Source organism: Panthera onca, chromosome C2, assembly GCF_046562875.1.
Source record: "Panthera onca isolate mPanOnc1 chromosome C2, mPanOnc1 haplotype 2, whole genome shotgun sequence".
NCBI classification, from domain to species: Eukaryota; Metazoa; Chordata; class Mammalia; order Carnivora; family Felidae; genus Panthera; species Panthera onca.
In genome coordinates this window covers 9,938,263-9,959,481 of record NC_138347.1, presented here as the reverse complement: position 1 = coordinate 9,959,481, position 21,219 = coordinate 9,938,263, and positions in this window count along the sequence as shown.

Sequence of the window (21,219 nt, the reverse complement as noted above, 5' to 3'; positions counted from 1 at the left end):
TTGTTTTTAATGTTTATTTATTTTTGAGAGAGGAAGAGAGACAAAGCATGAGTGGGGAAGGGGCAGAGAGAGAGGGACACACAGAATCCAAAGCAGGCTCCAGGCTCTGTGCTGACAGCAGAGAGCCTGACTGAGCCCAGCGTGGGGCTCAAACTCACCAACCACGAGATCATGACCTGAGCCGAAGTCGGACACTTAACCAACTGAGCCACCCAGGCGCCCCCACAAAACTCTTAACTATAGAGAACCAACTGAGGGTTGTTGGAGGGGAGGTGGACGGGGGATGGGCTAAATGGGTGGTGGGCATTAAGGAGGGCACTTGTGATGAGCACTGGGTGTTGTATGTAGGTGATGACTCCCTAAATTCTATTCCTGAAACCAATATTGCACTGTATTTTAACTAACTGGAATTTAAATAAGAATCTGAAAACAAAACAAAAGCAAAAGAAATCATATTAAATGATTAGGCAAACATACAATAGCTAAAGTCAGGAAGAAATAAAATTAATACAGTGAAAGAAAACAGGAGTTGGCATATTGTTTTCAGGCAGAGGAAAAATAAAAGAAAAAGCCATTTCCTGGAATGAAGAGTTGTATTGTTTTAATAGTAACTAAAATCTAGACAGAAAATATAAAAGCCATAAATCTTTCCACACCATATAATATTCTTCAAAGTATAGTAGTCATGAACTATTAGAGGCACACAGAGAAGTGAACCAAAGCACTGGGGTGGTAAGAGACTTAACCACACCTTCCCTGACGCTTGTAGTTGAAATGTGCAAATATATGTGCCCTGTCGGGGGGGCAGGAGGAGAGAGAGTGTCCGAAAAACAATAAGATTGATTTACTGGGTGTGCAGAAAATGTTGGGTCTAAAGGAGAACAGGAAGATATATTTCTACCAAGTTTACCAAGAATATTTGCAAATAGTAATTGTAAATTATATGATATATATGTTCATAAACTCAAAAAATGGCAAAAAAAATAGGCCCAAATTCTCAGACCACGAATGACTCTGTGCAAAGTGATCACAGTGGTAGTCAAACACACCATTAACGACTGTTTAGAAAACAACAAGAGTGAAAATGTAATCTGTCAAGATATCTGGAATGCCCACAAGGACTCATCCAAGCAAATCTATAACCAGTAAGCCTTCTGTTAGGACACACACAAGAAATAACACTTACTAAACTCAGTGTCAAACTAAAGAATGCAAAAACAAGAACACACACACACACACACACACACACACACACACACACACACACAAACTTGAGTAAAACAAATGGAGATACAAAATAACAGCAGAAATTAATGAATTTGAAAACAGCTAAATAATATAATAAATGCATCTAAGGTCTGGTTCTGCATAGAAAAAAATTACTGATCAAACAGTTAGCAGGTCTAATCTAATAAAAAGAGAAAAATATAAGTATATAAAATTGGGAATAAAAAAGAAACATGACCAAAGATGTAAGTAAAAATTGTATAAAATCCTATTCTGATAAATGAGAGAACTACATAAATTTGTATGATTTTTAAAGAAAATATAGGAGCGCCTGGGTGGCTCAGTCAGTTAAGCATCCAACTTAAGCTCAGGTCATGATCTCACAGTCCGTGGGTTCAAGCCCTGCATTGGGCTCTGTGCTGATAGTGCATAGTCTGGAGCCTGCTTCAGATTCTCTCTCTCTCTCTCTCTCTCTCTCTTTCTCTTTCTCTCTCTGCCCCTTCCCTTCTCAAGCTGTTTCTCTCTCTCTCTCTCAAAAAGTAAATAAACATTTAAAAAATTTTAAATTATTAAAAAAATAAAAATAAAATAAAAAAGATGTAGACAAATTGAAAGAAGAAATAACTAGGGAATTTTTTTAGTTTTTTTTCAATTGAGGTATAATTAACATACAACACTGTATTAGTTTCAGATATACAACACCCTGATTTAACACTTGTATGGAAATTTTAAACAAGAAACATGGAAGCCTTTTCATTTTTTAATGCCAATCCTTACAGAGAAACAAGACTGCAGGCCAATCCTTACAGAGAAACAAGACTGCAGACCAATCTGCCTAAGATTACACGCAAAAAATTCTAAATAAAAAATTGGCAATGCCATTTGTAAATGTATTCCAAAAACAGTACCCTGGACCCAAGAAGAATTTGCTCTAAGAACGGAAGAACAATGTGCCATGGCAATCCCAAAGCAACTTGCTGCATTGTTGGGAAGAGAAGGGTCACGCGGGGCTATGAACACATTAGAAGCCGAAACGTATTTAATAATCTTCAGGATTTAATACCGACGGTCTCAAAGTCTTCCAACAAACTATGAGCAGACATCGATGTTTCTAAAGATGAACACCCCTATCTCCCACTTTCAGCAACCCCAGCTTCAACCTTGAGACGCTCGTGATATCCACATCGATGTCAAAGAAGACATGACCCCTTCTGTAGCCACTGTTTCCTAGCACCATGCTGAAGGTCCCAGCAATGCAAACATTTTTGAAAAAGACAAGGGACGGTCTATATATATCGCAAAGAAAGAGACAAGCGATTAGAAATAGCCAAGAAGGAACAAAACTTAACTCAGGGATATGCAAGACCCGAATAAAGGAAGAGGTAAACCATTTCATCCAGGATAAAAGCATAAAAAGGAAAATTCTCCCCCAAATAATTATCAGGTATAATGAATATCTTTAATTCTAGTAAAATCTTTGAAGACATGGCAGTGAAAAGCTAAAGTACACCTCGAAGAATTAAGTACTTACTAATTTACCATCTGTTTTGAATAATAAGACACATACATGGTGATTTTTTAAACTATATACATTCCATGACTAGATAGTAGAACTATATGTAAAAGCATATACATTATAATCTGGTAAAAGAAAATGACAGAAATGCAAGCCTTCTGAAAGTATAAGAGTATTCGGTATAGAAATTATGGGAAAGCCACATAGAGATTCCAAGGCAGGCATTAAACGTGTAGAAAAATATTATACCACTAGGTTATGTTCACGTAGTTAGAATGATCCCAAACTGTAAATGGATATATATAATATATATATATATATATATATAAATATCTGTGCCGCCCCAGAACCTTTTTTTAGTTTTGATTTCTTGGGGGAAAAAAAGCTGAGAGGTAGTATCAGACAAAAGTGTATCATGGAAATACAAGGGTTTTCTCTAAATGTTTCTTTTCTTCAGATGACTATTATTTTTTTTCTTTGTACTTTTCTGTATTTCCCACATTTTCTAGAAAGAATGAATTATAAAATCAAAAGGACATGTATTCATAACACTAGGATCTTGCATAATGTTTGGTAGCAATAATTCTCATTCTTTTTTAATCACAGAAATCTCTGAAAATCTTATACAACTTCAGAACTCTCCCCCCCCCAAAAAAACTTCATTATATGCAAATAAGCGCCAAATTTTGCATAAAGTTAAAGGTCTTTATAGACCCACTGAAGTCCATTCAAGGACCCTGGGCAAAGAGCAAACTATTCAAACCTCAAAGCAATTTCTTATGTATTCTCTCAACAGATCCTCACTGAAAGTTTATAATAGAAGAGCTGTTACATTTGTCATATTAAAGATGAGGAAATTGAGCGTCTAAAGATTAAGAACACATAGCCAGCAGGGACAGAAGTGGCCAGGCATGTAGCATTTTGTTCCAGCAAGCGTGGCTTATTAAATGCACAACAGGACGTCAAATAAACAAAACCAGAGCGGGGCGCCTGGGTAGCTCAGTTGGTTAAGCCTCTGACTTCCGCTCAGGTCCGGATCTCACAGTTTGTGAGTTCAAGCCCCATGTCGGGCTCTGTGCTGACAGCTCGGAGCTTGGAACCTGCTTCCAATTGTGTGTCTCCCTCTCTCTCTGTCCCTCCCCTGCTTGCTTTCTGTCTCTCAAAAATAAATGTTAAAAAAATTTGAAAACAAACGAACAAACAAAAAAAAAAAAACAAAACCAGAGCTTGAGTCCTGATTCACCCCTGAAAATTTGGAAAACTTTCACCGTGCCTTGGTTTCCTCATCAATAGAGCAGAGATAATAATACTTGTTCTGCATATCCCCCAGAGTTGTTAGGGAGAAGAAATGTAGAGGGAAGCACTTGCAAACATCATTTATCTTTATTATGAATACATAAATGTTTCTATTATGAATCTATTAAAACTCAGGCCAGTGCGAGGGTAAGTGCTGATGGGATCTGGGTGGGAGGGGTAAAAAAGGCAAAGCATCTCACTAAGAGGCAATTAAAATGCGCTGTTCTTGTTCAAAAAGTATGTCTTCACGAGTAATTAGCAATCTATTGTGCATCGAACAATGGTTTGTTAGCTGAGTTCTCTTACGTCAGTTGTGTGTGGCTATCCTGTAAACTGAAGCAACATAATCCAGAGCTCCCTGCTTAAAAAAAAAAAAAAAACAAAAAAAAAAAAACGTTTACTTTTCAAGGTGTCTAGGTTATTGCTCTGACTTAATTTTAGTGATGAAAATTTCATGTTAATTCCAAAGTCTTACCAGGGGCCCTCAGCCCAGACCTCCTGGAGGGGAAAGAACAATTAAGACACAGAAAGAGGTCAGGAAGCTGCCACACCCCAACTGACTCTCACTTGTCTTGACACCCCTGACCTTGTGCCCTACACCCGACGGTCCTCCATGCAGGTGACTGGGTTGAAGTGTGTGAATGAGACGCTGTCTGCGAGACTTCACCTCGACGAGACTCTGTTTCCTCGTCAGCAATCTGGATGTCGGGAAGTCTGTTTTAATGTGTAAAATCCCTGAACACCACACTGGATCGTGAAAATACACAGAATCACTCTTTTTTGAGTTTGAAACTTTCCCGAGCCAGTTCTTTCTGACATCTTTATCACAGATATTCTGTGACGTCACCTAATGTACTAACAGTCTGTCCCTGAAACTGACCTTAAACCCATTGCTGACACTCCTATTTGGTTTTCACTGCTGATTTTTTTTTTTTTACCTATCTAGTTACCCCTTGTTCACTATTCACCAGGGGATGGACCGTCTGGATTGATTATTTTATTTCTTATGTACCCAACAGAAGTGTAGTTAAAGCTCAAAACTTTATGTGATGACTCTTTCATCCTTAGTCAAAACCCTCCTACAAATGCTCCAGAGTGATGGTTATAGAGCCCGTAAGTGTGAGATCACTCTAGGCTGTTCTTCTAACTTCTAAGTGGGGTCAGTCCTCAGGGAGGAATAGAATTTCACTGCATTTTCCCATTTCATTTGTATAATGAAATCATTGTTTGGCCTTCATTCTGTACTCTTGCCCTTTTTGGTCTTAAGGTAGGTGAGTCAGTAGCCCCCTCCAATTTTTCTCTAGGAAAACCACGACTTGGAAATAGACTCTCGCCAAATATCAAGACTTGATTTTTTTCCCTAAAAAAATTATATCAGATAAATCCCCCTCCCGCAGAATCATGCAAGGCACTTGCTCGTGTGTATTTATGTACACATAGAAGTGAACTGACGTGCAAATCCATCATGTGCGAACTGGACAAATTTGAACAATCACCTGAAAATGAATCAATTATCACTACTGGTTGGGTCATATTATTCTATTACAGTGGTGTGATCACATTCAATCCCAAAGAGCAGTGCGCAACAGAATTTCGGCCTTCAGCGGAATCACCTTGGGCACCTGTTAAAAGAGCGACCAGCAAAATGCACTCACAAACTACCAAGACAGACCCTGGAGATGAGGCTCAGAATTATGCGTTCTTGGAAAACCTCGATGGGACTCCTGGGTGGCTCAGTCGGTTCAGCACCGGACTCTTATTTTGGCTCAGGTCATGATCTCAAGGTTCGTGAGTTTGAGCCCCGCATTGGGCTCTGCGCTGACAGCATGGAGTCTGCTTGGGATTCTCAATGTCTCTTCCTGTCCCTTTGCCCCTCCCCTGTGCACTGTCTCTCTCTCTCTCAAAAGAAATAAATAGACTTAAAACATTGAAGAAAAAAAGAAAACTTTGAGAAAGCATTGTCTGGCTCCTGGTTTTCACCTCTATTTTGGACCTTGTCTGGGGAAGCTAACATTGATTCCGGAGAGTCCCTAAAAAGAACAAGGTCCCACCTAGACCTCCTTAAGCTAGGGGTGGATCGCAGCTCTGGACACGCTCTAACTTCATATCCCAGCCTCAGAAATTGCATCTTAAAGGACCAGGCCAATTGGAGTCTTCTCTGTGATGGATCAAAACGGGGATTTTAAGGCAGCTCTATTTAGAATGGACTTTGTGCCCTCACCTCTGCCCCCTACAAAAAACAAGGGAAGTTCCCCTTACTCAATCACTATCACATTGTGTTTTGCTAAGAGGGGTTTACCAACATCATCTCCCACGAAATTTAAGGAGATTCTCCAGTTTGAGCTACCACTGACCATCACAGAAATGATGGCCTGGTGTTGTAAAAAGTTTGGCCTTGAAGACTAAAGAGTGCTCACATAGAGTCTACAAGTATTTTCTGGATCTCCATGCTCCCCAGTTGCTCTCTTGCATCTACCAACTCTTTGGAAGGAGGATATAGCATATAAAGAAGGCAATGATTTTTTTTTTCCTGAGTTTAGCGAGAATGATGATACTCAACTAAGGCAGGAACAAAGTGGGAGACTGCTCATTCTTCAGTCTGTCACCAGTCATCAAACCAATCATTCTTTATTCTTTATTCTCCTCTTTTTTAAATTCTGTAATAAGAAGTCATTTAAACAGCCATATGCAGTTGTGCTTGCTGGAATCTACTGAGTATATGCTGTGATTCATAATAATTACCTCACTCAGCATAAGATTTTTATTAGGATGGTGACATTTATCTTACCCATCACTTCTTTTTTTCACCAGTGACTTGCCATAGGACCTTGGGTGAGTAACCTCAACTATCTGTGGTCACTAACTCCTATCCATCCTTCTGTAAGGAGAAAAATGAGTTCCAGCCAGTGAAGACTTTGGGATCATAGGAGGAATCGTAATTTTGCTTACGTAACAAATAGTCTCCAATAAAAGTGTTAGCCATTGGGTTTTAAAATAAACTTGGAAAACTACTTAAAGCCTATAGAGGAGTAAGCAGATGTGTCCATTCCTAAGCAGTGAAACAGATTGAGGCACAAAAAAAAGGAATTTGTTGCTGCATTAGAACCTATTTCAGTATCCACGGAATACTCTCCTCTTTCTCAATATAAATCAATAGAATCTCTTGTATGGTGAATAAAAGTTAGAAGAGCCATGGGGAATCACACAAATATTGGTGTTATTCTCTAGGAAATACACACACACACACACATACTCCTACACACACCTACACACACACGTACAAATTTGGTGCTGTAATGGCTCAGCCAATGTTTCTGAGTCATCCGCAAAAAACATAACTGATTTCAGTGCAAGCACGTTCTTAAGAAAATGAAGTCATACAGCCAGCTATTTGCAAGCAGCACTTGGATCTGAGTGTAACATTTTTCTTTAGCTCTTTGATGTCCTAGTTCAATGGAAAATTTTAAAGATTCTACCGATTGTTCTTTCCCATGTCGTGATGGGTACCTGGTCATTGAAAAATGTTTGTCAGCCTTTTCTTACCAATTCACTCAAAGGTCTAAATGTTGTTTGGATGGGAAAATGTTCTCTTGTGATGTAGAAGGTAGGAGGCTGGGTGTTTGAAACATCCATTGGCAAATATAAATTGGTGACCAGGCAAGGGCCGACTGAGAGAGTAGCCTTGGCAAGTGGTTGTTTCTGAAGTAAACAGAGGTAAAGTTTTGGATCAGTTAGTTGATTTGTAACCTAAATTCCCACAATGTTAAATGGAGGGAAAAGCGAAGGAGAATCGTAGAATAAGTGTAGAATGCTCACTTAATATAAGTGGTACCATGATAAACAAGAAGTCCAATCAACAAGCAGAAAAATGCAAATGGTATCATGTTAAATGGAAAAACCAACATATAAATCAATGGACCAAAGGATAAATGTCAGAAATAAATCAACATATTTACGGAAATTGAATTTTGAGCAAAAATGATCATTCAAATTAGTGGGAAAATAATGTATTACCCAACAAATAGTGTTGGGGCAACTAGGTAACTCCCTGAAAAAGAGTATTCCTCCCTTATAGAGGCCAGAATAATGAACAAAAATTAAATCATAAAAGCACTAGGCGAAAGCACAGAAAAATATTATAGGCTCAAAATGGAAAGCCATTCCAACTATGATATAAAACCCAAAAAACAACACAAATTAGTCAATCCAGCTCTGTAAAAGCATGTTTTGATTTGTTCCTCTCCCCAAATAAACATAATAAACAAAATCAAAATACAAGAACAGATAGGAAGATACTTAAAACTCTTAATGTAAAGAACTAATTAATATATAAAAAGTTTTTTTAATCAATATTAAAAACTTCATTATAAATGGGTAGATGCTAGCAAAAATCTATGGAAAATAAAATAGGATGGCTTTTAATCATGTACAAAGTTTCTCAACTATACTCATACTAAGAAAGAGACAAGTGAAGACTTCAAGAAAATACTGTATTTCACCTATCAGGTTAGCTAAGATCAAAAAGTTGATGACACACTATGTTGTGGGAAAACGAATACTGTCATCCATTGGCGGTTGGAGTGTAAGTTGGTAAACTTCTATGGAAGTCAATCAAAATACAGGACGCACATACTGTTTGACCCAGCAATTCCATCCCCGTGCATTTCTCATGCAGAGAGAATTTAAAGTTCCTGTACTCCAAAGTCAAGAAAGAAAAACAGTGACTCTTCTGTGGCCATAGTCCCAAGGCACAAGCAAGTCACCATGTCATCCTTTCTCAGAGCCATCCCAATGGATCAGTGACAATCCGCTTCACTTCTGGCACTTCCTGAAGCCAGCCATAAGCAACAGACACACAAACTGCCAAGGTTCCGCAGCTAAGGGTCACCTAATCCCTCAGAACTACCTCTCCAGAAAGTCTGTCAGTCCCAGGGGTCAGTGCTTCCCCACCCTATACCAGATCAGCTTGTGCTTTGTTTGGCTAGAACGTGCACTACGCACGCTCTCTCCCCTGCTGTGTGACAAGCGATAAAGTCAGCTTTTGACTCAACAAATCGCTGCTTAATATAGAAACAGACGATAGACACTGAAAATAGTTTAAGAAGTCCAGTAAATTAGAAACCCAGAAACACCAGATGTCTCCTTGAAAGGGAAATAGTTGTCATGGGGCAAGGGACAGAGGAAGAGATACATACATTTCACTGAATAGCTTTTTAGTGCTTTTTAAGTTTGGCATGTATTACACTATTAAAGGATAAGCTCTTTAAAGTCCGAATTTCAAATTGGATGTGGAATATGACAAGAAAGCGTACGAAATTGATAGCAAACAGTGACAACTGTGGTTATTTCTAAATAATTGGCGGATAGTGTTTTAAGTATCTTTTGCTCTAAATATTCCATAATTTTGTGACATAACTTGTAATTCTAAATTGCAACTCTTTATAAATGTCCTTCTAGGGATCACACAAAAATACAACAAATGCCATTATTGCATTGTAAGTTGGCAAAGAACAGCAACAACAACAAAATGGGAGTGACATAAATAGAACCTTACTTATGAGGAGAAACAACCAGGGGAAAAAACGAAAACAGAAACTAGAGAAGTCCAAGTATATCGCAGGAGCAAAACGGACAGAGTGAGATCGTATGATATCAAGTCTTCAAAGAAAAGTGCAAAGGCTCAGCGGAGACTTGGAGCTCCAGATCCAACACCCCCTGATATATGATAACCAAGAAGCACAGTACAAAGCTTAACATATATGCATTAGTCATCTATTTCTTTTTAAAGTAAACTTGACCAAGAGAAGACAAACACTCCGATTAATTTTCAATGGGTACTATTCTTCCCTTGATACGCTACAAATACTGAGAAGGACCCAGAACAGAGACTTCCAGAAGACACTGTCTGCCTGCAGAACCATCATTACTCATCAGAAATAATATCTGCCCACCTCAGACCTGGTGAGCCCATCAAGAACTTTAAAAGAAACATCTTAATTTCCTTACCACACTGGACAATGTGATCTTGGGATCCAGAAGGCAGGTTTTGCTCGTTTCTTTCGCCAGATGACTCTGTAAAGGGGGCAGGGGGGTGGTGAAACAAATAATTTTTTAAAATGTTGCTTAAAGTCTTTCCTTACCTGTTGGCTAGGGGATAAAGGAGTATATTAAAATGTCCCAACTATCAAATGGAGAACTATTTTCATCAGTCATTTAATATTGGCATATTACTCAGACTGGGCTGATTGATAATTTAGGCTGGTTGCAGATAACCATTAATGCTAAAGAAACTCATACATACATTTTATTGTTCTATTCCTTAATACAATTTTACCTAGTCCCCCTATGCCATTTTCATTTCTGGCCTTGAAATATTTCACTTGGGTTACCTTGGGTATGGGAAAACATACAAGTTTTCTTTCACAGTTGTTCATTTTAATTGATATCTTTGCCTATAAACCTTGACAAGACATTTGAAAGATCTGATAATTGAACTGATCAAAAAAAAAAAAATTAAACTCTCCCACGAAAAAAGAATTGTCACTTTTAAAATGAGAAAAAAAAGGGCGAATTTTCCAACTTACTCATATTTCTTTCCATGTTACAAAAAAAAAATCACTGAAAGGATCACTTCTCTCCGGACTCATTCATTCAGTTTTAGAATAATATCAGTCTCGTCTCACTTACAGTTTTTAGAGTTTTCTCCAAATGCCTTCATCAGGCAATCTGGCAATATCTATTACAATTAAAAACGCGTATACCCCAATGCCATTTCTGGGAATCTGTAAAAGCACAATGGTCCTCATTGCAGCACTGCTGTTAGGAGCCAAGAACTGGGAACCACGTTCTTATCCATTGATAGAAGAATGGTGGCGCAGGGCTACGGGACAGTGTGATGTCCGGAGACACGTTTTGGTTGTCCACACCGGGGAAAGAATGCTACTGGCATCTAGCGGGTGGAGGCCAAGAAAGCCGCTCAACATCCTGTAGGGCAACAGACAGCCACACAACAAAGGCATACCCTCCTGTATGTGAAGATTATATCAGTTCATATTGGAATTATGTAAGTATGGAAAGCATAGGGAAACTCGCATGCTAGGTTGTCAGGGCAGCGCGTTTCAACAGAGCTGGGAGCAGGGAGCGGTGGGAGATGGTAATGGAGGAGACGGGGTGTGGCTTCAGATGCCCTTGGCAAGACCAGCATCCCAATAGTATCGATTTTCTTTATTTTTTTAAGTTTATTTATTGAGAGAGAGAGAGAGAAAAAGAGTGAACGTGGGAGAGGGGCAGAGAGAGGGAGAGGGAGAATCCCAAGCAGGCTCTGACCTGTCAGCGCGGAGCCCAGGGCGGGGCTCGATCCCAGGAAACTGAGATCATGACCTGAGCCTAAATCAAGAGTCGGATCCTCAACCAACTGAGCCACCCAAGCGTCCCTAGCATCTGTTTTCTGATGCTTATATGAAAAGAAGAAAAAGTGCCACCTTCAAATCATCTCTGCCATGTTGATTAGTGTTCCTTAGACACAGTTAAATAGAGGCATAACTTCAAAACCTCACTGAGACCACGCTCTTCACAGATGACAGAAAAATAAACCCAGCTGCGAAGAAAATCCCAACTTAAAGGGCATCGAGACTAGGGAAATGATAAATTCCATCAGCATGGCCTCTGACAAATTACTGTGCCATATCACTTGGATTCCCATGAATAATCTTGTCAGTCCCAATTAATTTGAATTAACCGCACCCTCTTCATATCAATAGCTTGGTATTTTTATTACACGATGGGGAATTCAATTTAAAATAGAGCAGGATCACCAAAAATATGACAAGTGACTCATTCACTTTTTATCGATGTGAGTTTGGTTGTTTTTGCCATTCTTTCCCTGTGGTTAGCATTTCAACTTCTATCCTGCTGGCAAATACCCATCAAAAGGGGTATTCTGTACGATGCCACAGGTGAACCACGCTGAGTCAAGGCCTTTTTGGATTAAGAAACTGTAATTCTTGGGTTGTCTGGGTGGCTCAGTTGGCTAAGCGTCCAACTTTACTTCAGGTCACGATCTCACGGTTCGTGAGGTCGAGCCCCGCATCGAACTCTGTGCTGACAGCTCGGAGCCTGGAGCCTGCTTCAGATTCTGTGTCTTCCTCTCTCTGCCCTTCTCTCTGCTCACGCTCTCTTTCTCTCTCTCTCAAAAATAAACATTAAAAAACAAACAAACCAGGAACTCTTGTTATCTGTCCTAAACTCTTTTTTTTTAATTTTTTTTTAACGTTTTATTTATTTTTGAGACAGAGAGAGACAGAGCATGAACGGGGGAGGGGCAGAGAGAGAGGGAGACACAGAATCGGAAGCAGGCTCCAGGCTCTGAGCCATCAGCCCAGAGCCCAACGCGGGGCTCGAACTCACGGACCGCGAGATCGTGACCTGAGCCGAAGTCGGACGTTTAACCGACTGAGCCACCCAGGCGCCCCTAAACTCTTAATCTTTAGGTCTTCTATGCAGACTTCTGCAACGGCATAAAGCAGTGGTACACTCTGAGTAAGCCCCTGTCCCGTGAAAGCCCCTCTGCTCTCTATGTATGGCCCCCTGTGTTACTGCCTGAACGGAAGGTTCCAGAGCACACCGTGAAGTCAATGCTGCTACAGTAGATGCAGTGAAAACTTGAGAAAACTACCCCTCTGCCACATGTCACATGCCTGGTTACTGTGCACACAGAGAGCACCAGGAAGGTGAGGAGACCACATGGGGAAGGGAATGGACTCCTCCTACAAGAGTTCCCCTCATCTTTGTTCCAAGACCCTCAGTAGATGACTGAAACTTCAGATAGTACCTAACCATACATATATACTATGGTTTTTTCCATACATACATACCTGTGATAAAGTTTAATTTATAAATTAGGCACAAAAGGGGCGCCTGAGTGGCTCTGTCAGTTGACCATCCGACTTGGACTCAGGTCATGATCTCGTGGTTTGTGGGTTCGAGCCCCGTGTCAGGCTCCATGCTGACAGCTCAGAGCCTGGAGCCTGTTTCGGATTCTGCGTCTCCCTCTCTCTCTGCCCCTCCCCTGCTCTCTCTCTCCTCTCTCTCTCAAAAATAAATAAACATTAAGAAATTAGGCACAGAAAAGATTAACCACAATCACTGATAATAAAACAGGACAATTACAACAATATTCTGTAATGAAAGTTATGTGAATGTGGTCTCTCTCTCTCTCTCTCTCAAAATATTGCACTGTCCTCACCCTTCCTCTTGTGATGATGCGAGACGAGGAAATGCCTCCATGATGAGATGAAGTGAGGTGAGTGACGCAGGCACTGTGACATAGCTTAGTCTACCTCTGACCTTCTGAAATACATCAGAAGCAGGATCATCTGCTTCCAGAAGGGTTGACTGTGGGGAACTGAAACCAGGCAAAGCTAGACCGCAGGAAAAGGGGAATACTGTATTCATCTGAAAAGCATCTTTTGTCGTCCTATTTCTAACTCTCCCCGGACTCTGGAGCTTTGATGCCATTTCACACCGCTCCTCCCTCAGTGTCTGTGCAGTCGGGCCCCGCCCATCTTGCGCCTTCCCTGGGTGCCCAGAGCTGCCCTTCCTGTCTGCTACCCCCATCTCCACCTTCTCTCTCCTGGCCAGGCCCTTTTATGTGCACCATTCGTTCTCTAATGTCCCACGACTGACTAGACTACACCCACAGCCTTTGATGCTCGCTCTGTCCTGTGTTGCAAGGTGCATTTTCCCTTTCTTGTCCATGTCACAAAGCCTAGAGCCCGCGCCTTGGAGCCAGCAGGCTCTCGCTCCCCTGCCAAGCGGTCCGGTGGTGGGTCTGGCCAGGCTGGCATCCACATGGGAATGGCAGCAGACACAGACATAGCCAGCACCCATTTACCCCCCAATACCAGTCCTCAGGGACTGACGCAGGAAACCCCAGGGCACCTGTGTCTCTTCCACATCTTGACATGTAGGTGAAGGATGTACATATATGTTGCACTCTAAATTTCTCTAAAACTTTTCTGTATATTATGTTGTTCTGACATTCTAAAAAAAATACCAGTCCTTTCTGGTTCCAATTCTTGGGGATAGCAAAGGGCCCAGCCAAGAGCGGGATGTTGGGAAGGATGGGGAGAATGGGGAGCTCTCTTGCACTGTTGGTGGGAATGCAAACTGGTGTAGCCACTCTGGAAAACAGTGTGGAGGTTCCTGAAAAAATTAAAGATAGAACTACCCTATGACCCAGCAATAGCACTGCTAGGAATTTACCCGAGGGATCCAGGAGTGCTGATGCATAGGGGCACTTGTACCCCAATGTTGATAGCAGCACTTTCAACAATAGCCAATTATGGAAAGACCCCAAATGTCCATCAACTGCTGAATGGATAAAGAAGATGTGGTTTATATATACAATGGAATACTACTTGGCAATGATGAAATCCTGCATTGCAACAACATGGAGGGAACTGGAGGCTATTATGCTAAGTGACATAAGTCAGTCAGAGAAAGATAGATATCATATGTTTTCACTCATATGTGGAAATTAAGAAACTTAACAGAAGACCATGGGGGAAGGGAAAGAAAAAAATATATATCATTACAAACAGAAAGGGAAGAAAACCATAAGAGATTTTTAAATGCAGAGAACAAACTGAGGGTGGAAGGGGGTGTGGGGGCTTGGGGGTGGGGAAAATGGGTGATGGGCATTGAGGAGGGCACTTATTGGGATGAGCACTAAGTGTTTTACGTAAGTGATGAATCCCAGAATCTACTCCTGAAGCCGGGAGCACGCTGTATATACACCGTTATGTTAGCTAACTTGACAATATATTGTATGTATGTGTGTGTGTGTGTGTGTGTGTGTGTGTATGTATATACGTATATATACATATACACGTATATATATATACGTATATATACGTATACACGTATATATATATACGTATATATACGTATACACGTATATATATATACGTATATATACGTATACACGTATATATATATACGTATATATACGTATACACGTATATATATATGTATATATACGTATACACGTATATATATATGTATATATACATATACACGTATATATATATGTATATATACGTATACATGTATACGTATATATACATATATACATATATACATATATATATATATGAAGAAGTATGTATATATATTCTTCATATATATACATATATATATATATATGTATATATATGAAGATACTAAGATCAAATAAAAAAAAACTAACCAGTCCAGAGCCACACATCCTCTATGTGGTCATCACACCCCAGCAGACCATGTTCCTCTGCCTTAATCACTGGGGACCACCCCCATACCCCAAAGCCTGGGGAAATTATTAAAAACCAGCCAGTCGTAAACTGTTGTCCCTTCCCTGCTTTGCTTTTCCTGAGGAAGCCCCAGGTGGACTAAGCAGTGTCCCTCACCCTCTCGTCTCCTGTCTCCTGGCCACCCTGGTGTCTTCCCCACATGGCCCTGCACGGTGAGTGGTGCCTCCTGTCCCAAAGACCTGCAAATATAAGGCACTTTGTTGTTGTGTTTCCTGAGCCTCTCCTCTGTCTTCTCTTGTGGCCACATCCGACCCACCATCTCATAAGAGGACAACACACACACACACACACACACACACACACACACACACACTGCATCTAAAATACACATAGAATGTGGAGAAGTCCAAAGGTGTTTGTAAGCTGAAGACAAGGACCTAGTGGAGGCATCTTCTTGTTGCTTCCACATTTCCCAACAAAACTCAAATTCCTCCCTGCCTTGACTTCCTTCCTAAGCATCAGGTGACTCTCTGAAGATTCATCTGTGACATATTTCTTGCCCACTCTCATGAGTGGTTCCTACACGTTATACAAATTTCCTCCCAAATGTCACCTCCTCTGAGAAGCCTCCTGTGATATGTCCAGCTCTGCTTCCTGGCTGTCTACCCCCACCATACTCTCTTCCACTGCCTGGCATGAATTTCTTCATAGTGGGTGGACCATCTGATAAACTCTATTAATGTGCACTGGGTTATGTGATTCTCTTACCCTTACCCTTACCCTTCTCATCCCCCTGTAATGGGACAGCCTTGGAGCCTTGGCTTGTCCCACGGACTGGTGCCTGGCACAGGACAAGACATAGGTTCGTGGAATTTCTTAGTCAATCCATTTGCTGTACAAATGGGGAAGAGAGGCCCAGAGATGGCATGGTCCGCCCAAGATTACTCAGAGAGCTGTAATAATTGAACATTTTGTTTGAGTCCAGAAATCTCTGCCCTTAAGCGTTGCCTCAGATTGTTTTGTTTTGTTTTTAAGAAAATAAATTTTTTTTTTTAAATAAACTCCTGTTACTTTTTTTTTTTAATGTTTATTTATTTTTGAGACAGGGAGAGACAGCATGAATGGGGGAGGGTCAGAGAGAGAGGGAGACACAGAATCTGAAACAGGCTCCAGGCTCCGAGCCATCAGCCCAGAGCCTGACACGGGGCTTGAGCTCACGGACCACGAGATCATGACCTGAGCCGAAGTCGGATGCTTAACTGACTGAGCCACCCAGGCGCCCCAAGAAAATAAATTTTTAAATAACTGGTGGGGACTGTCTTTCCCCAAGGGAAGCCCAGAAAAGCAACTGTATATCCTATGAAGAACATAAATATTGCTGAGTCATGAATCAGAGTTTCAAGTAATTCTCAGGAATACTGAGTCTTGACCTTTCTCCTCCCAGGGTGAATCAAGAGCCACAGGGTTGTTGCACCCACAGCTTCTACATGTGAAAATCTGAGGGCTCTGCATGTTCCCCTGAAAGCCATCAGTGTTTCTCATGCTTGGCATTATTCCCTGGGCTTCCAAAGAAACCCAAAATGGAAAATCAGACTCAGGTTTAACCCTACCTCCTCCCAAGTCCTTTGGACAATTAACCTCCCCTGCTCTTGGAATTCTTCTGTGTTTGTTTGGTTTTTTTTTAACTCTTTCTTTGTTTTTTTCTTCCTCTCCTCATCCCAACAAACTTATGCACTCAGGGTCAGTATCCCGATTTTAAAGATGAAAAAAATTGATCTCAGAAAGATTCAGTAACTTTCCCCCTGAGACAGCATGACCCCAAAGTCCCAGACATCTTTTCATTTCATAGTAAATCCTTATGATCTCTTTTTGATTGACATAACATACAGAATGGGGTGGGCATGTGAGAAGAGTGAAATAGGGCGAGATAGTAGGAAAGAGGTAGGAGCTTGGGCTCAGTAAGTGTTCCCCGTGAATCTGTAAGAACTTTGAGCAGATTACTTACCCATACTAAGCCTTAATTGTCTCCTTGAAAAAAATAGAGAGAAAATGGTATTGCCCTCATAAGACTGATGTAGGAGTAAATGTGACGTATATGAAAAACGTATTAACTGTGTCTAATCCATAATGTGGTACGTAAATACGTTATCTGTGAAACTCGGCAGAGGGACGTGAGTGTGTGCACCTGCTGGTGTGTGCAAGAATGCATATGTCTGGGTCTGTCGTGAGCCTCTGTGTGCAAAAGCTCTTACGGTGTGAAATGGTGGGAAGCCTGAGCTGACTTGACCCCAGAGAAACAGTCACTTACACGTGCTGTAATCCTGTGGGGTTTTTTGTTTCCTTGTTTTTGGGGGGGGTTTGGGGTTTTTTTTGTCTTTTTTCTGAAATGCCAATCCTCAGCCACTGTTGGGCTGTAAAGCCTGAGAAAGTCAGACGTCCAGCAAGAGCTGGGGAGACAGCAGCAGGTGACAGCCAAGGATGGCCACACAGACCGCTTCTGTAACCAGGAGAGGTGATGTGGGTCATCACAGTGAGAAATGAGTATCTTCAAACTACTGGTCTCAAAAATGCTACTATTTCCTTTTTCTAGGGAGCAGGGCTGACAAATGTAGCAAATAAAAAAATAAGAATATAAAGTATGGCCAGTTGAATTTGAATTTTAGAACAACAATGAATATGTTTGTACCGTAAATACAACCTGTATTTACATATCTGGTAATTCTTGCCTTGAGCAATGGTGGTTTCTGTGTACCCTTTCTCTGGAGGAACCATCAGAGATGTGACTGTGTTTGAAACTATTGGTCCCCATGTGACAGGAATGATAGATCAGGGGCGGCCCTTAAAACACCAAATCAAAGAAAGATCCAGGAGCCCTACTGGGAAACCAAAACATCATTGCTAGTGTAATGCTTCATTTCCCCTGCAGTGTCGATGAAAATCTCTCATTCTGTGAAATGTCTCCAAAATACAAGTTATTAATTTTTTTTTAATTCTCAGAATACCTATTCTTTTCATTAAGATACCGGCCATTAGGAAGGATATGTTCTTTCTTCCAAATAAATAAAATCAATAACACTTCAATTTATGTTTTCAATCACTCCATCCCCATGTGAGATAAGTATTATTGATTCTGGTGGAAAGTTTCCACAAAGTCAGTGCTGCTTTAGTTTATGCTGTCAAGTTTCCCTATGGTCTGCAAGGAATTCCAAATATTTAAGCTTTTGTAAGCATTGTGATTTCTTTTAAGAGTTTGAAACCACAGACTTGCATTGAGGACTATTGTGAAAGGTCTTAAATAAAGGCTTATGAGTCAAATTCTCTGTAAAGGAACAGAAAGATAACTTACCTGAATAGGGACAACCTATTTCAAAACGCCCACCTCCAAGAGTTTTGCAGTCAACTAGAGAAGGGCAATGAGAGAATCTGTCCTGCTTTTGAGTCTTGTGCTCATTTCACACATATGTGAATTTCAGTTGATAACCTGTACCCTCCTCAGGGCAGGAACAGGTGGTTATCAACGCACATGGCCCTGGTATTGACCCTGCCACAGCAGTCCTTGAGCAGAAATGCATTTAATAATTGTTATCCAAAGGGTGCCTGGGTGGCTTAGTTGGTTGAACACCCGACTTCGGCTCAGGTGATGATCTCACAGTTCGTGAGTTCGAGGCCCGCACTGGGCTCTCTGCTGTCAGCACCGAGCCTGCTTCAGATCCTCTGTCCCCTTCTCTGCCTCTCTCTCTCTCTCAAAAATAAATAAACATTAAAAAAATTTAAAAAAAATAATTCTTACCCAAGAAGTTTGTGTCTAGGAACCAGCAAACTTGTCAAAGGATGGTTTGCAAGGTTTCTTGTGCAAAGAATCTGAGGCACTTGATTTAGAGCCCACACTCCAGAGCCCATTCCTCTGCTGTGCTGATTCAGTGGGCAGGGAAAGGCCCGGGATCCTGCATTTCAACCATCTGACCCCATCTGACCCGAGCGCCAGGGTTTCTCTGAACACGCCTGGCACACCCTGAAGAACCGTGTCGTATGCTGTCTAAGCCTCTCGGTTCTATAAAGATGTGGGCAAAGTGGCAGGGACAACATCAGGGGTGGCTTACAGATTTCTGATCTCTACAGGACTCCCATTCAGGGCAGAGAGGAAAGAGGGGGAAAACACAGACCTCAGGATGCCCGGGGTACAATAAGCCGGCAAGTTCTTTCTCATCCTTCCCCAGTCCCTGGGCGTGGTAGGTGAATTTGGAAAAGCCAAGCTTGAGAAGGCAAGTTGCAGAAAGGCTTCCTCTGCTAAGGGGCCAGGAGGAATGTGCAGGGGGGCAGGACGTTTGCCAGTTCTGGACCCAGCCCGGCAGCAGCAGGTGCTGGCATTAGACCGGGGGTGGGGGGGGGGGGCGGCATTAATGCCACAAAACCCTCCTTTGCTTTTGAACGCTGTCTTTCGCAAACACCGCCCACGATAACAGTTTTTGTACCACTCCGCTCTTGTGACTTAGAGAAGTGACCTAAAATAGCAAATAAAATTTTCCATTCGTTACTCACAAAAGACCTGAACTGATTCTGTCTTTAAATGGCCACAAAACCTTGACCTGGTTACCTGGAGTCCTCCCAGTATGACTTCTTCTAGGAGTCAGGTTATAATGCAAATGAAAAACAGTCACCAAGGACAGTAACAGTCTCTGCTTCCTACAAATAGCAAAAGAGAGATAAGACTTCAGAGCTCCTGGCAGCGTAGTCTGGGGACAGGAGCTCAGCCTGGCTGCCCGGGTTTGAATCCCGGTTCAGCCCCCACCAACTGAGTACTGGCAGGCTCCTGTTTCTTCATCTTCATATCAAAGAAAAAATTCCGGAATAGGAACCAGGGAGGATGAACAGAGTAATGACCAGGGATGCTTTGAGGTCTAAGTGAGTCAACTGATGTCCAGTGCTTTGTATCAGGTATGTATTAAGTGCTCAATAAATATTAATCACCATCACCAGAAGAAGAGAGTGCTCGCAGAGTCTCGAACCCCCACCAAGTCCAGGGACAATCATAATAGTCTTGTTGCAAATCACTGGGTAAGAAATGGCTCTTGCCAATTGTTAGTTCCATCTGTCCACCTGCCACACCAAGGGACGTCTGTCTCCCTTCTCTTCCCTAGAGCGTGAGCACATGTAGTATCTGAACTGAGACTCTGTTCTCCTTGAACTTTTTAAACCTGAATTGATTAATTCATGATAATTTTTGCCACAAATTTGAGAGAAATTCCCTGAAATGAAACCAAGGTTAATTCTTCTCTCTTTGTCTGTCTTCCTCTCTGTGTCTCCTACCCTCTTTCCTCCATTCTTTGACTCTCCAGCTGTGTGTGTGTGTGTGTGTGTGTGTGTGTGTGTGTGCACATCATCCTAAGACAGAAGTAGAACAACTAGGAGAAAAAACTAAAATACTCAACTGCCTAATTTTCTAACATAAGCTTTCTTGTTTTATCTCCTGTGGGTCCTCCACCCACTGTGTGAACAGAACTGAGAGACTATACAACCCTGATAAAGTAAATGACAAGAAACATGCTTACCTCAGCCCAACCTTAATATTCTCTCATTCCTTTCTTCCTCCCTCTCTCCACTACCTATGTCGCAGACACATGTGAGGCTGAATGTCCTGGAAAATAGACGAGCATGTAGATTTAGCCACAGAAAGGCAATGTTTTCTCTGCATCCCAAATGTTATTAAATACTTTGGGGTCCACATTCAGTAAGATGAGCTAATAACCACCACTTATGTCCTTCATGCCCTAAGGACAAGGAAGGAAAGTCAGAAAGCCCCAAATCCCTTCACTGGGGCCGTACCTGGAAACTCTCACATCCAGACAGAACCTCAAAGGCCCACTTGATGGAATAAAGAGAAATACTGCAGGA